Raw genomic sequence first — 12500 nt, 5'->3', positions numbered from 1 at the left:
AAAGTGCCTTTCCCAGGTTAAAGGGAAGATGTGGACTCACGGCGTTTGATGTACAGACACGCGGCAGCACGTCTCCACCAGATCGTTCGGATTAATGTTATGTTATTTGCAGGGCTTTTTTTTTTTTTTTCTCCATAACTACCGCACCAATTTGCAATGTCTCAGCCCCCTTTCCCTTTTCCCTTCCCCCTGTGTCCGAGTGTGTTGTTTTGAACGTGTCTGTATAAATGAACATTTCCGGATATTCGTTTAGGGTTTGTAATCAAATGTTGAGCATTATTTTGTCATGTAACAGTGTAAATCTGTGTATAAATCTGTGTGTATATAGACTTAAAACCTGCAGCGATGTTCCTACACAGAATTTTTGCTAAAAAGTGTGTGTGATAGCTCTAGTTGCTGTATATATTGAATCTCGTAGGTTTGCGTGAATTTTGAAGCTTCATGTGATATCTTGTCCGTCACACAATAACAAAGAACCAAAAAATGCTGGCTAGCTTATCACGCCGTTTCGAACAAATTCAGACGCGGGGGCACGTTCGAAAGAAGGGAAAAAAAGAAATGAAAGTGTGCACTTTATCTGTTTATAGTTACGTTTCATTTCGCAGGAATGTCCACACACTGTTCGTGTTGTCACTTATGTTAAAGCAGCTACAACAGAAACGGCTTTTTTCCTCACCCTTTCCTCTAAAAACTGAAATATGTTAATGTATTCAAAATGAAATAGAAGGCAACACCAATCGCAGACACTGGAGACTTCGTCTGTAAATGTTACATAACACTGTTTCATGAAATCACCTGCGATGTAAGTGCCTCTGAATTGGCTTTGACAAAGGCTACATCTACGCTAATCCGGATACGATTGAAAAAAAAAACTTTCTGCGTCCACACTTTTAAATCGTTTACCAAAAGTTGCTTATACCCACTGAAATGTCTGAAACGCTCAGGCCCCTGTACTGCGCACGAACAAATCTTAAGACGTGACGATGATTAAAAAATGTGTCAGAGGTTTTCGGAAGCCTCAGTCCACACTGCAACGTGAAAGCGATGTTTTTCGAAAGTTTATCCACTTCAGAGAGCGTTTTTTTTCGCCGTCTCAGTGTGGATGGAAATCCAAAACCGACAGAAAATTGTGTGACAAAAAAGATTTGTGTGGGCGTGGCCTACAGAAACAATAGCATTTCATACGATAGCATTGTTCTGTGAGAGCAAACGAAACCACAGCTACTAACCAAGCCGGATTCAGCAGCGCGGTATAACGGCAGTGTTATCGTCATCCCTCGTTCGTTCGTTCAGGGTTTCCTTTTCAATCGAAACAAATGTACGCAGAAATTCCATCGCACAAAATCCCGTAACCCTCGTAATTCTCATTGATTGTCCAGAAAAAAAGCCGATCTCTGTAACACTATATCACAACGAAACGAACGCTGTGAGAAAAGTATAATCAGTCATCATGACAGTAGAGCGTAACAGGAGAGCGTACAGGATTCCAGCTGCGCTCTTGTGAAAGCACGGGTCCTGCACCGTTTGCTGATATTGGCTTCGTCCCAAATTCTCCAAATCACGTCAAGTTAGTGCGAGAACGTCAGGTGTTCCTCTGGAGAACGTCCAGAGGTCACGACAAGCAGAATCACTTGATCAAACAAAACGCCAAAATGACGCCATGTGAAAACCGCTAACTCGTGTCTATAGAATAGCAATTTGCGTTCTTTCTGGAATGAAGAAAGTACAATCCATAATAAAAAATAAATCTCTGGATCTTTCCATCAGGTCTCCATTACAGTAAATACCACCAGAGCCTAAGTGCTTCATCAAAGATCAAAAATAAACCATCAGGAACCTCCTTTTTCTGGATCTCTTTTCATGACAACAGATTTATAAATAAATAAACAAACAAACAAAATTTGAATGTTACTACAGATGATGTTCTGCAGATGTTGCTGAGAACCTGATCACTGCTGGACTGAGAGAAAAGTCTTTGTACCTGCTCGCGATGTGCCTGTATTTTACACCGTACCTCTGCCAACATGGACTTCTTATTAAACAAGCTCATGACTGAACGTATGCATATAAATATGTATATGTACTACAGTATGTACTTTATTTTTTGTTGCGTAAATAAAAAGTTTGTTTCTTGTTTTGTGAGATTCTTGTCATTTTGAAAAGAAAAAATAAAGTTATAATTGTATTGTGTAAAAACAGGGATCCCTTGGATCATTTGCTAATAAGGAATAAAACGTCTGTATTTATATGTTTATGTATTGATTCATTTTTCTTTCCACTTTTGTCCCACACTTGTTACAGCTGCAGTTTCTAATCCATGCATTGATAAATTAAGGTCACAAGCTAACAAGTCAATGATGACTAAAACAAACAAACATTGCTGAACAGTTTGGAAGACCAAATGATGAGACAGCAGAAGACTCTGAGATGGTTGATAAAAGAAAAAGCTTAATTTAAATGTAAATACATTCAAAGCACTGTTGAAAGTTTTTCATTCACACAATTGAGCAGCTATGGGGTTAAGGGCCTTGCTCAGGGGCCCAAGAGTGGCAGCTTAGTGTGGGTGGGACTTAACCTCATGACCTTCAAGCTACCACCTCCCTTAAAAAGCACTGTTCGAGGAGTACAGGTCAGGAATTCAGGATTGTAAGAGACTGCATAAGTATTCACCCCCCTATGAAAGAAAGAAAAACCTCCAACAGAAGAGAATCATGAAGGAACTGTGTGTGTGTGTGGGAAACAGGTGTGTATGGACAAGATGCTGGTGAACTTAATCGCTATAGTGCATGGGAAGTGGAGTCCGTGGCGGCCATGTTTGAAGGCCATGTTGTCTGCTGGGAAAGTTACAATGAAGAAGAGACAAGGAAACACAAGGTTCATCCGAAAGTGGACGAGCATCCAGTCTAACACGACGCACATCTGGGGATCAGGAACCAGCTGCAAGGTACGTGTTCCAATACTTTTGGAGAGGACTTTGTTACATGGAGCGATGAAGATATAATTTGAAATTCTCTTTAAATGTAAAAGGTTTACTTTGAATATCTCGGGTGAAAAAAACGGCAAGGTGCAGGAGCTGTCGAGGAGCCATCAAGCAGAATAAAGCAGAACGTTCTGGACGCTGCTTGGAGCAGTGGATCCACTGTATGATGGACTCGATGTGTCTCCGTCTTGCATCTATTCATCATCTGTAATTCTTACCCTGTCCTACTTAGTTCTTATTTACGATTCAAAACAGTTCAGATTTATCTTCCTTTTCCTGGAATCCCCCGACACCCTCCTTCAGACATGTCATTCTTTCTGTAGTGCTGTCACCCACTACATGCATAAATATCACACACCCTGTCTCACTTTCCATCTTTCCTCCTTCTCTCACTCTCTTCATCGCTTTCTTTCTTTCTTTTATCCTCTCACCCTTCACCCTGTCTCTTTCATTCTCTAATGCTTCAATAATGCTTTCTTTCTTTCTTTCTTTCTTTCTTTCTTTCTTTCTTTCTTTCTTTCTTTCTTTCTTTCTTTCTTTCTTTCTTTCTTTCTTTCTTTCTTTCTTTCTTTCCTCACTCTTTATTCTATTTCTTTACTCTCTTAATCTTTCCTCTTTTTCTCTTTTTTTTAAATGTATTTTTTGCTCTAATGCTTCACTAATGCTTTCTTTCTTTCTTTCTTTCTTTCTTTCTTTCTTTCTTTCTTTCTTTCTTTCTTTCTTTCTTTCTTTCACTCTTTACTCTCTCTTAATTTTTCTCTTTTTCACATTCTTTCACTTTTCACTTTTCCCTCTCTCTGTGTTTTTCTGTTTCTCTTTCTCTATAACAAGAAAACAGGTGTGATGTTCAGGTTGGCCGAGTCGAACCCTTCACTGTGTAACCATCGATACTCAACGCGCACACACACACACACACACACACACACACACACACGCACATGCACATGCACATGCACACACACACACACACACACACACACACACACACACACACACACACACACACACACACACACACACACAAAAACCCATGTTTATGTGGCTACTTATAGGTCAAAGACTTGAGTTAGTTAATAGGCCTCTTAATAGGGAAAAAAACAATCTTGCACTTCCTGTCTCCCCGTCATGTACACAGATGCATAGGATGCCCCCCCCAACACACACACACACACACACACACACACGAGTCTCTGAGAAATTGAGAACGGGGAGTGTGTATTTTGTTAGAAGTATAAAGCCGCATCAGTTTATTTAATAGGAAATAAAGGTCACGTGAAGGTCACAGTGTAACACACTTTCTCAGAGATCCCTGTATAATGTTTTTTTTAAGATAAATACAACAAATCATTTTATCCTAAACTTCTTGTGTTCTTCAGTCCCATGTCCTCCTGGTTCAGTTTTCCAAAATCTTTTTTGTTATTTAGCTTTATTTAGTGTTTACCAGCTGAATCATGGGAAGTGTGTGGGACTGTACTTATTGTATTGTGTGAGATATCGCTGATTTTACCCAAAAGGCATTGCGGTCAGATTTCCTTCCCAAACCAGTCAAATCTACTCTATAATTAATATCACCACAATACATTTCTAATAATGCCAATAATCAACACCAGCTAACAATCTATGCTAACATCAGTGTTGGGAAACGTTACTTTTAAAAGTAACGCATTACAATATTGAGTTACTCCCCAAAAAAGTAACTAATTGCGTTACTTAGTTACTTTTTATGAAAAGTAATGCGTTATATTACTTTTGCGTTACTTTTTCATACCTGGCTAAGGCTTGATCTCTTTCAGGCCCTACAGGTGTAACAGGTGAGAAGTTCTTGTACTAGTGTTTAATGCAGGAATGCACGGGTGGCCAACCCGAGGCTCGCGAGCCGCATGCGGCTTTTTTTTTAATGGCTGGTTTCATGCGGCTCTTACGTTCATATCGAAGTTTGTGTTTGTTTGTTTTTAATGTGCGTGTTCACTTCGCTTGAGATCAATACAGTATTTTTAAGACTTAAATGATCTCGCCCCTACTGGGAAACTTTGCGGTATATTCATCTCACGCACACGCGCATTTGACGAAAATACCGTATTGAACTCAAGAGAACACGCACATAAAAAAACAACAACACAAACAAAGTCTGTGTTTTCTGTCATTATGTTGGTGTGTGACATTTACAATAAATCTGGCTGAGCAGAGCTTTGTGTGTGTGTGTGTGTGTGTGTGTGTGTGTGTGTGTGTGTGTGTGTGTGTGTGTGTGTGTGTGCGCGCGTGTGTGAGAGAGAAAGGGATGGGTAATGTTCATGTGTGCCCATGTGTATGATGTGGCTCGGGTTAGTATCTGAAAATCTACTGAAAATCTATTTACTAAATATTAATTTACTGAAATCAAGCCTTTGTTGTTTAGCTTGAGGCGGAGTGCAGGTTTCATTCGGCTCTCTCTCTTCCACATCTGTAGTGCTGTGCTTTGCTTGCAGATGTTTTTTTAAATTTGAAGTGGTATTTTTTGCCGTTGACAAAAGCTTTTCATCAACACATAATTTACACTTAACGATTATTCCCTTCTCCTTTTCCTCGACTATTTCAAAATAATGAGAATACTTCCATCGCAGTAATGTGATGCTCTGTCCTGCCATCTCCGCTTCTAACCAGCTTCTGTTCCCACGGCTCGCACGTAGGGGTGTGCGATTCTACGAGATTACGTTCATTTTAATGCAAAATAATTGAACTGAAAAGTAACTCGCATTACTTTTTTAAAAAAGTAACTCAGATATTAGTGTGTAAATTTATAAAGTAACGCGCTACTTTACTCGTTACTCCAGAAAAGTAATATTATTACGTAACGCACGTTACTTGTAACGCGTTACCCCCAACACTGGCTAACATAGCATGTTGATAACACATCTCTATAGGATTGACAGGAAGTCATACTTAAGCCATATTAAATAAATGTTTATGATTGTTAGCTTGCAAATGTAGTTAACAGGCTGATACGCTATCAGCGTCCTATTCTGACAGGATTTCGAACTAAATTTTCATCAGCATAGCTAGCTAGCTAACTATAGGCTTAATAGACAGGATTTCGGACCGGATTTTTTTATTGAATCCATGGCCACAATCATCACCAGCTAGTCATGGCTTTTTCTCACCAGAGTTAGCTAGCTAAGGCATATACACTACTTTGATAGAAATCTTGACAAAATACTGACATGAATTCGTAATGTTTCTCACTACAGCGATCTAACCAATATATACTAAATAGAGATCATTCCTGACAGGAATGTTAGGTTGTGCTATGCTATGCTAAATAGGCTGCATTTCTGACAAGAGATTTACGTTGTACTTTTATTAATTGTCATGTTCCTCATCAAAAGTTAGCTAGCTAATATACATTAAATGGATTTAGGTTTTAAATCATTGAAAAAAACATCCACATCATCAGTAGCTAGCAAACACACCTAACATTCTTAGGTCATTTTATTAGCATACTATCCTGATAGGATTTTTTTTGCTTGTACCTAATACATTTTCAACTGTCTCCCCACGTCACCAAAGCTAGCTTGCTAACCAACAAACACTAAAAAGACAAGTTTCTGAAAATAATTTAATCAGCTAGCAGATGCGGCTAACATCCTCACAGGATAGCATGATGCAGGAGTTTTAGAATATGCTTGAAAAATTTTTCCCAAACTCATCACCAAAGCTAGCTAGTGATTTAAATTGGATTTCTGTCAGGAATTTAAAGCTATATTGATTAAATGATCATCATGATTCTCAGCTAGCAAACATGACTAACATGTTCTTATCTTATATGATTCTGACTTTTCTTTACCAAAAACTAGCTAGCGAGTTAATATTGAATATTTAATAATTGACCACAATCCTCATCAGCAAGCAAGTGCAGCTCTCCGGCTCATTTTTCATGTTACAGTTTATCAACATGCTTTCCTGATAGCTAACAAATAAACACTAAATGAACAGGATTTAAACATTAAACATAATTTAAAAGCCGTTTTGAATAAACGTTCACCATCCTATTCAGCTAGTCAATTGGCTAGCATGCTAATCTTACAGGATTCTGACTTTTGCCTCAACAAAGCTAGCGAACTCACTAATATACGCTAAAACAGAAAGGATTTCTGACAGGATAGTTGGGTTGTACTTAATAACTTTTACATCATAATGTTATTCATAATAAACTAAATTGTAAATATGTTAAATATGATGATTGTGGAAATTTATTCAATATGACCTAAATTCATATTGAATAATTGTACGTCGCATATTGAATTTGTACGTTTCTCTGGACAAGAGCATCTGCTAAATGCCACAAATGTAAATTCCTGTCGGAAATTCTGTTTATTTAGCATATATTAGCTACCTTATATATGCAAAATAAACAGAATTTCTGACAGGAATTTACATAAATAAATATTAGCAACCTAATATATGCTAAGTAAACAGAACGTACAAATTCAATATGCGACGTACAATTATTCAATATGAATTTAGGTCATACTGAATAAATGTCCACATTCATCATAAGCAAATTCAACTGCCAGACATCCTGACAGGATATTATGGTGATAGCATGACCTGACAGGATTTCTTAAAGGACTTTTTATTTGTACTTGAAACATTTTACATTATAATGTCCTACATAATAAACGAGCTAGCTAATTTTTGCTAAATAAACAGTGTCTTAGACTGGATTTTTAGTGTCATATGTATATTCATCATCAGCTCATTAACTGGCTGGCATGGTAATCTGACAGGATTCTGACTTTCCCTTCACCAAAGCCAGCTAACTCTCAAAAATACAATAAATAGAAAATTATAGTTGGGTTGTACTTGTATATAACTTTTACATCATAATGTCCTTCATAATAAACAAGCTAGCTAATATATGCTAAATAAACAACATTTCTGTCAGGAATTTAGGTCATATTGAATATATGTCCACAATCATCATAAGCCAATTCAGCTTTCGAACATCCTGACAGGATATCATGATGATAGCATGACCCCACAGGATTTTGATGTAATATCAGTACGAAATAAAATATGACTGGAGATAAAGTCATATTTCATGAAGTGTTAATCAGCTTCAGCACCAAATCAAGCTTATGTACACTAAAGAAAAAAGCTTTTCAGGTTGTAGTTAAATTTTTAAAAGCTTCTAGTGAAAGTTTTTTTTGGCCATTTTTGTGTACGTGTCTCTGTGTTAGTATGTTTGGTTCTCTATGTTTAGAACAGTTACACTCCAGGACTCCTGACTGTGTGTCCTTTCCCGCATTCCAGGTGGCCATCCAACACAGAGGACACACAGTTCTGCACAATCAGATGATTAGAGGAAACTCATTTTATCATAAATTTTTATCTCATCACAATGTGTTATGAAAGACCCTATACATCCTACCCTCTCTCTCTCTCTCTCTCTCTCTCTCTCTCTCTCTCTCTCTCTCTCTCTCTCTCTCTCTTTCTCTCTCTCTCTCTCTTTCTCTCTCTCTCTCTCTCTCTCTCTCTCTCTCTCTCTCTCTCTCTCTCTCTTACACACACACACACACACACACACACACACACACACACACACACACACACACATACACACACAGTGCATTTGTGATTACTTAAGGATCAAAGCCAGGATTAATTAAATTTTGCATGCCTTTTAATAGCTCAACATCCTCTAGTGTCCTGTCTCTCACACACATCCACACACACTAGAGAACTCAACTTATGTTTCCTTTACTTCCTTCTTAGAAGTTCATCCGTAAAGGTTTATAGATTTTGGCGATGAGGATGTCAATGGTGTTTAAGTGGGTGTGTTTGAGGGCTTGGAGGCCTTGAGTAAAAAAACCTCTAACCTAACATCTGTGTTTATTCATAGAGGATCGTAAAGGCCAACCGCTGGCTCTATGAGAAGTGTGCGTGGACTTCGTTTGTCAGATATCGGATTCACAAAGCCTCCTTGCTATCAGCAAATCAATAAGCAGCTTATCTAATATAAACAGAGGTCTTGCACAGTCAATGCACAGACACATGACCAGCATTATGGAGTCATTTAATTTAACGTCACTACATTTCAAAGTCAAATATCTTACTTTTTACTCAATTGCATTTAACTTAACTGGTCAAACACACAGCAAGTCAATAATCAGGTTTGAGCGCACGCTCTGTTTTAAACTTCTGATTGGCGCTTGGTGTATCTACTGATCAACGACATACATTTCAGAATCAATTCAACAGCAAGCAGAACATTTAGAGAGGAATAAATTATGAAGAAACTCCACAACACCCGTGGCCTTATTTATACGTTTTTTTTTTTTAAGTAGTTGAAAAGAAGGTTTTGGGCTCATGATCACTGTAATAGAAATCAATCAGTGTTTGAGTCATTAATATCATTCTATTAATAGATCAGTGTGCTGAGAGTCACATTCGAGTCTTTTCATATAAACTGAGGTGATTAAGTAATTAAGTCTTTTAACAAAAATTATTACAGGAACATTATAGTTATAATAAATAATAGTACTTTGGATACTTAAGTACATTTGAAGCCAAATACTTTTGAATTTTTACTCAAGTGAAAGTTTAAAATGACACTTTTACTTTTACTGGAGTCCTATTTTACCAGTTGTGACTCTACTTTAACTTAACTGCATGGTTTCTGTACTTTGTCTACCACTGCCATTGTGTTCAAGCTTACGAATGGCATATCCTGTGTTATAGACTCACTTGGTTGGTGTAGACCATTAAACAGGCTACATAATGGGCACCAGCAGGCTCACTCGAATGTGAAATCAGAGACAGACTTCAGGGGGAACGATTAATCCCACTCTGCATACATCGCGATAACAAGTTGGTAGATGTGCCGAGAAGCAGTGAGAGAATGCGCTTAGGGAATAAGTGTTAATCTTTATATGGTTATATGCTTTTGGAATTAAAGCCTCGTTTTTTTAAGGATATCATTAAGGTTATTGATTGAAACATACCGGGGAATTAGTTTTGTTCTATAATTGGTTCCCGGGTGGATCACAGCCAATTGATATTTTACAACAGTGACCTTAAAAAAGTTTCTTTACTGAGTCATTTGCATATTTGCAGATAGTTTAAAATTCCTCCTGCATTTATTTTTTAAAAATGTATCAATATTGTCTTAGCCATCAGGGTGGCTAGCTAGCTGGTTGTTCTGTTCTGCTAAACAAACAGACTCCAATATTGTGCTAATTTTCAATGTCCCACTTTTTAAACACACACAGAGTCAAATCCTGAAACTGCAAAAAATGTGTGAATAGAAATAGCATCTTGATAAAATACAGTAACATGACCTGACAGGATTTCTGAAAGGATTTTTTGATCTTAAATACATTTTCAGAATTTTCATCTCCAAAGCTAGCTAACTTATTAATATACCTAACTATTCTGTCAGAAATCCTGTCAGACTAGCATGTTAGCCGGAAGACTAGCTGAATGACGAATATAAAAATGCAATCAATATGACTCTGAAATTCTGTTTATTTAAAATAGTTTAATTAGCGAGTTAGCTTTCGCTAGTAAAATGTATCAAGAACAATTCGGAAATCCTGTCAGAAATCCTTAGTTAATGATGATTTATTCAAAGTGACTAAATTTCTGTCAGAAATCCTGTTTATTTAGGATATAATAGCTAGCTAACCAATGAAGGACATAGTTGAGTTATCAAGTACAACCCAACTATCCTGTCAAAAATTCTTTCAAATGTATTGTATATATATTGTTATATTTGTTTGTTAGCTAGCTTTGTTGAGAGAATGTCCAAAATCTTGTTAGACATCTTCTGATATTAGGATGTGAGCCAGTTGACTAGCTGGATAGGATGGAGAACATTTATTTAAAATCCCAATAAAATCATGTTGAACTGTTTATTTAGTGTTTATTCCCATGTTAAAATCTCATATATGGCAATATATACAAAGCACATATTACATACATGTTCATGTTTGTATTTCACAGATATAGGGATACATGTCACATACGTGTACATATATGCCACATTCATTCATTTTCTCCCGCTTATCCGTAATTCGGGTCGCGGGGGCAGCAGTCTAAGCAGGCCCCGCCTTCGACTGCTGCCCAATCCTCACAGCACATCCTCAGGGCCCCCCGGAGCATAGAGGGTTAAGGGCCTTGCTCAAGGGCCCAAGAGTGGCAGCCTGGCGATACCGGGGCTCGAACCCCAGACCTTCCAATCGGCAACCCAGCGCCTCTCCAGCAGATGACTAAAATCAGTACAATGCAAGCTGATGCAATGCAAAATATTGCCCCAATCCAAACAATATGGAAAATGGTATGAACTATATAAACTGTAGTGCAAAAAGGTACACAATGCCCTACTCTACACACGGTAAACTAAACCATACGAAAATAAATGGCATACAGTAAAACACAGTAGTGGTGAAACTGACAAAAAAAAAAAAAGAAAAACATTCATCAATACACCACACACATCTGACAAATCCATATATATTTTAAATCACATAAACAAAAGAAATCATTAAATCACTCAATTCTCCTGCACGTGCTAATGGTAACTTTCTCACCAGGATTTTATGCACATAACTGGATAGCACAAAGCATCTCATTAAAACATTGCACATTTGCTTAATTATTACCACATGTGATGTCTATAACGTTTTACATCGTGCGAAACCAAAAACATTGCATTTATTATATATTTTAATAATTTCTAATCATGCTGATTGCAATGTGATTACCATAGCGATCTCAATTGAAATTTGCCAATCCAACTCCATCATTCTCTGAAATTATTCATACGAGTTCATCTATCTCTGCTAAAGACTCTTTAAAGAAACCTGACAGTTCTTTATGCTTATTTATGAACTAACGAAATAATTAGATGAAATTTCTAACCTGTTAATTCCCAAGACATAGCCATCTTGTTCTGTAACTTTCCCGGTTTTTCCTTTCATGTTACCCATAATTCACTGCGAGTCCTACAAAATGATGTCAGTGTAGTTTTTCATTACCTTAAAAGGTATATAGCCCTGTTCTAACTATTAACATTCAGGTGTATAACATGACCCGGTTACATAAAAAAAATGGCAGTTTTCATATATGTAACATATTATTTCCCAAATACGCATATAAACATATGCATATATAATAGAGGTTCATATATAGGTAAAAGATGTTTACACACATTTTATTTTATATATATATATATATATATATATATATATATATATATATATATATATATATATATATATATATACATATACATGTATGTGTGTGTGTGTGTGTGTGTGTGTGTGTGTGTGTGTGTGTGAGAATGAATTAAACAAACATTATAAAAACTGATGAACTGTGATTTAAATGTGTAATACATAACATTTACTCTTTCATTAACCTATTACTTACTTTATATAACTTCCATACCCTTCCCTAATTTTATTAAATAAATGATCAAAAACATGTTTCATTTTCCAACATTTACTGTTGGTTTATAATTGCTTCCAGAGTCAACAAAAGC

At 36.8% G+C, this 12500-nt stretch overlaps 1 protein-coding gene across 1 annotated transcript in view; it reads left to right on the top strand.

Annotated features, from left to right (window-relative positions):
• LOC310715973 (somatostatin receptor type 5) overlaps window positions 1-2248 on the top strand; it is a 26524-nt gene extending 24276 nt beyond the window's left edge. The window contains exon 3 of the mRNA XM_083522713.1: window positions 1-2248. This exon is cut by the window's left edge and continues 1549 nt beyond it. The gene's annotated coding sequence lies outside the window, so the exon portion shown is untranslated.
• The last annotated feature ends 10252 nt before the right edge of the window (window positions 2249-12500 follow it).

This window comes from Silurus aristotelis (assembly GCF_946808225.1).
Source record: "Silurus aristotelis genome assembly, chromosome: 20".
Taxonomy (NCBI): Eukaryota; Metazoa; Chordata; class Actinopteri; order Siluriformes; family Siluridae; genus Silurus; species Silurus aristotelis.
Note: the sequence above shows the minus strand (reverse complement) of the source record. Positions and strands in the feature narration are given on the sequence as shown.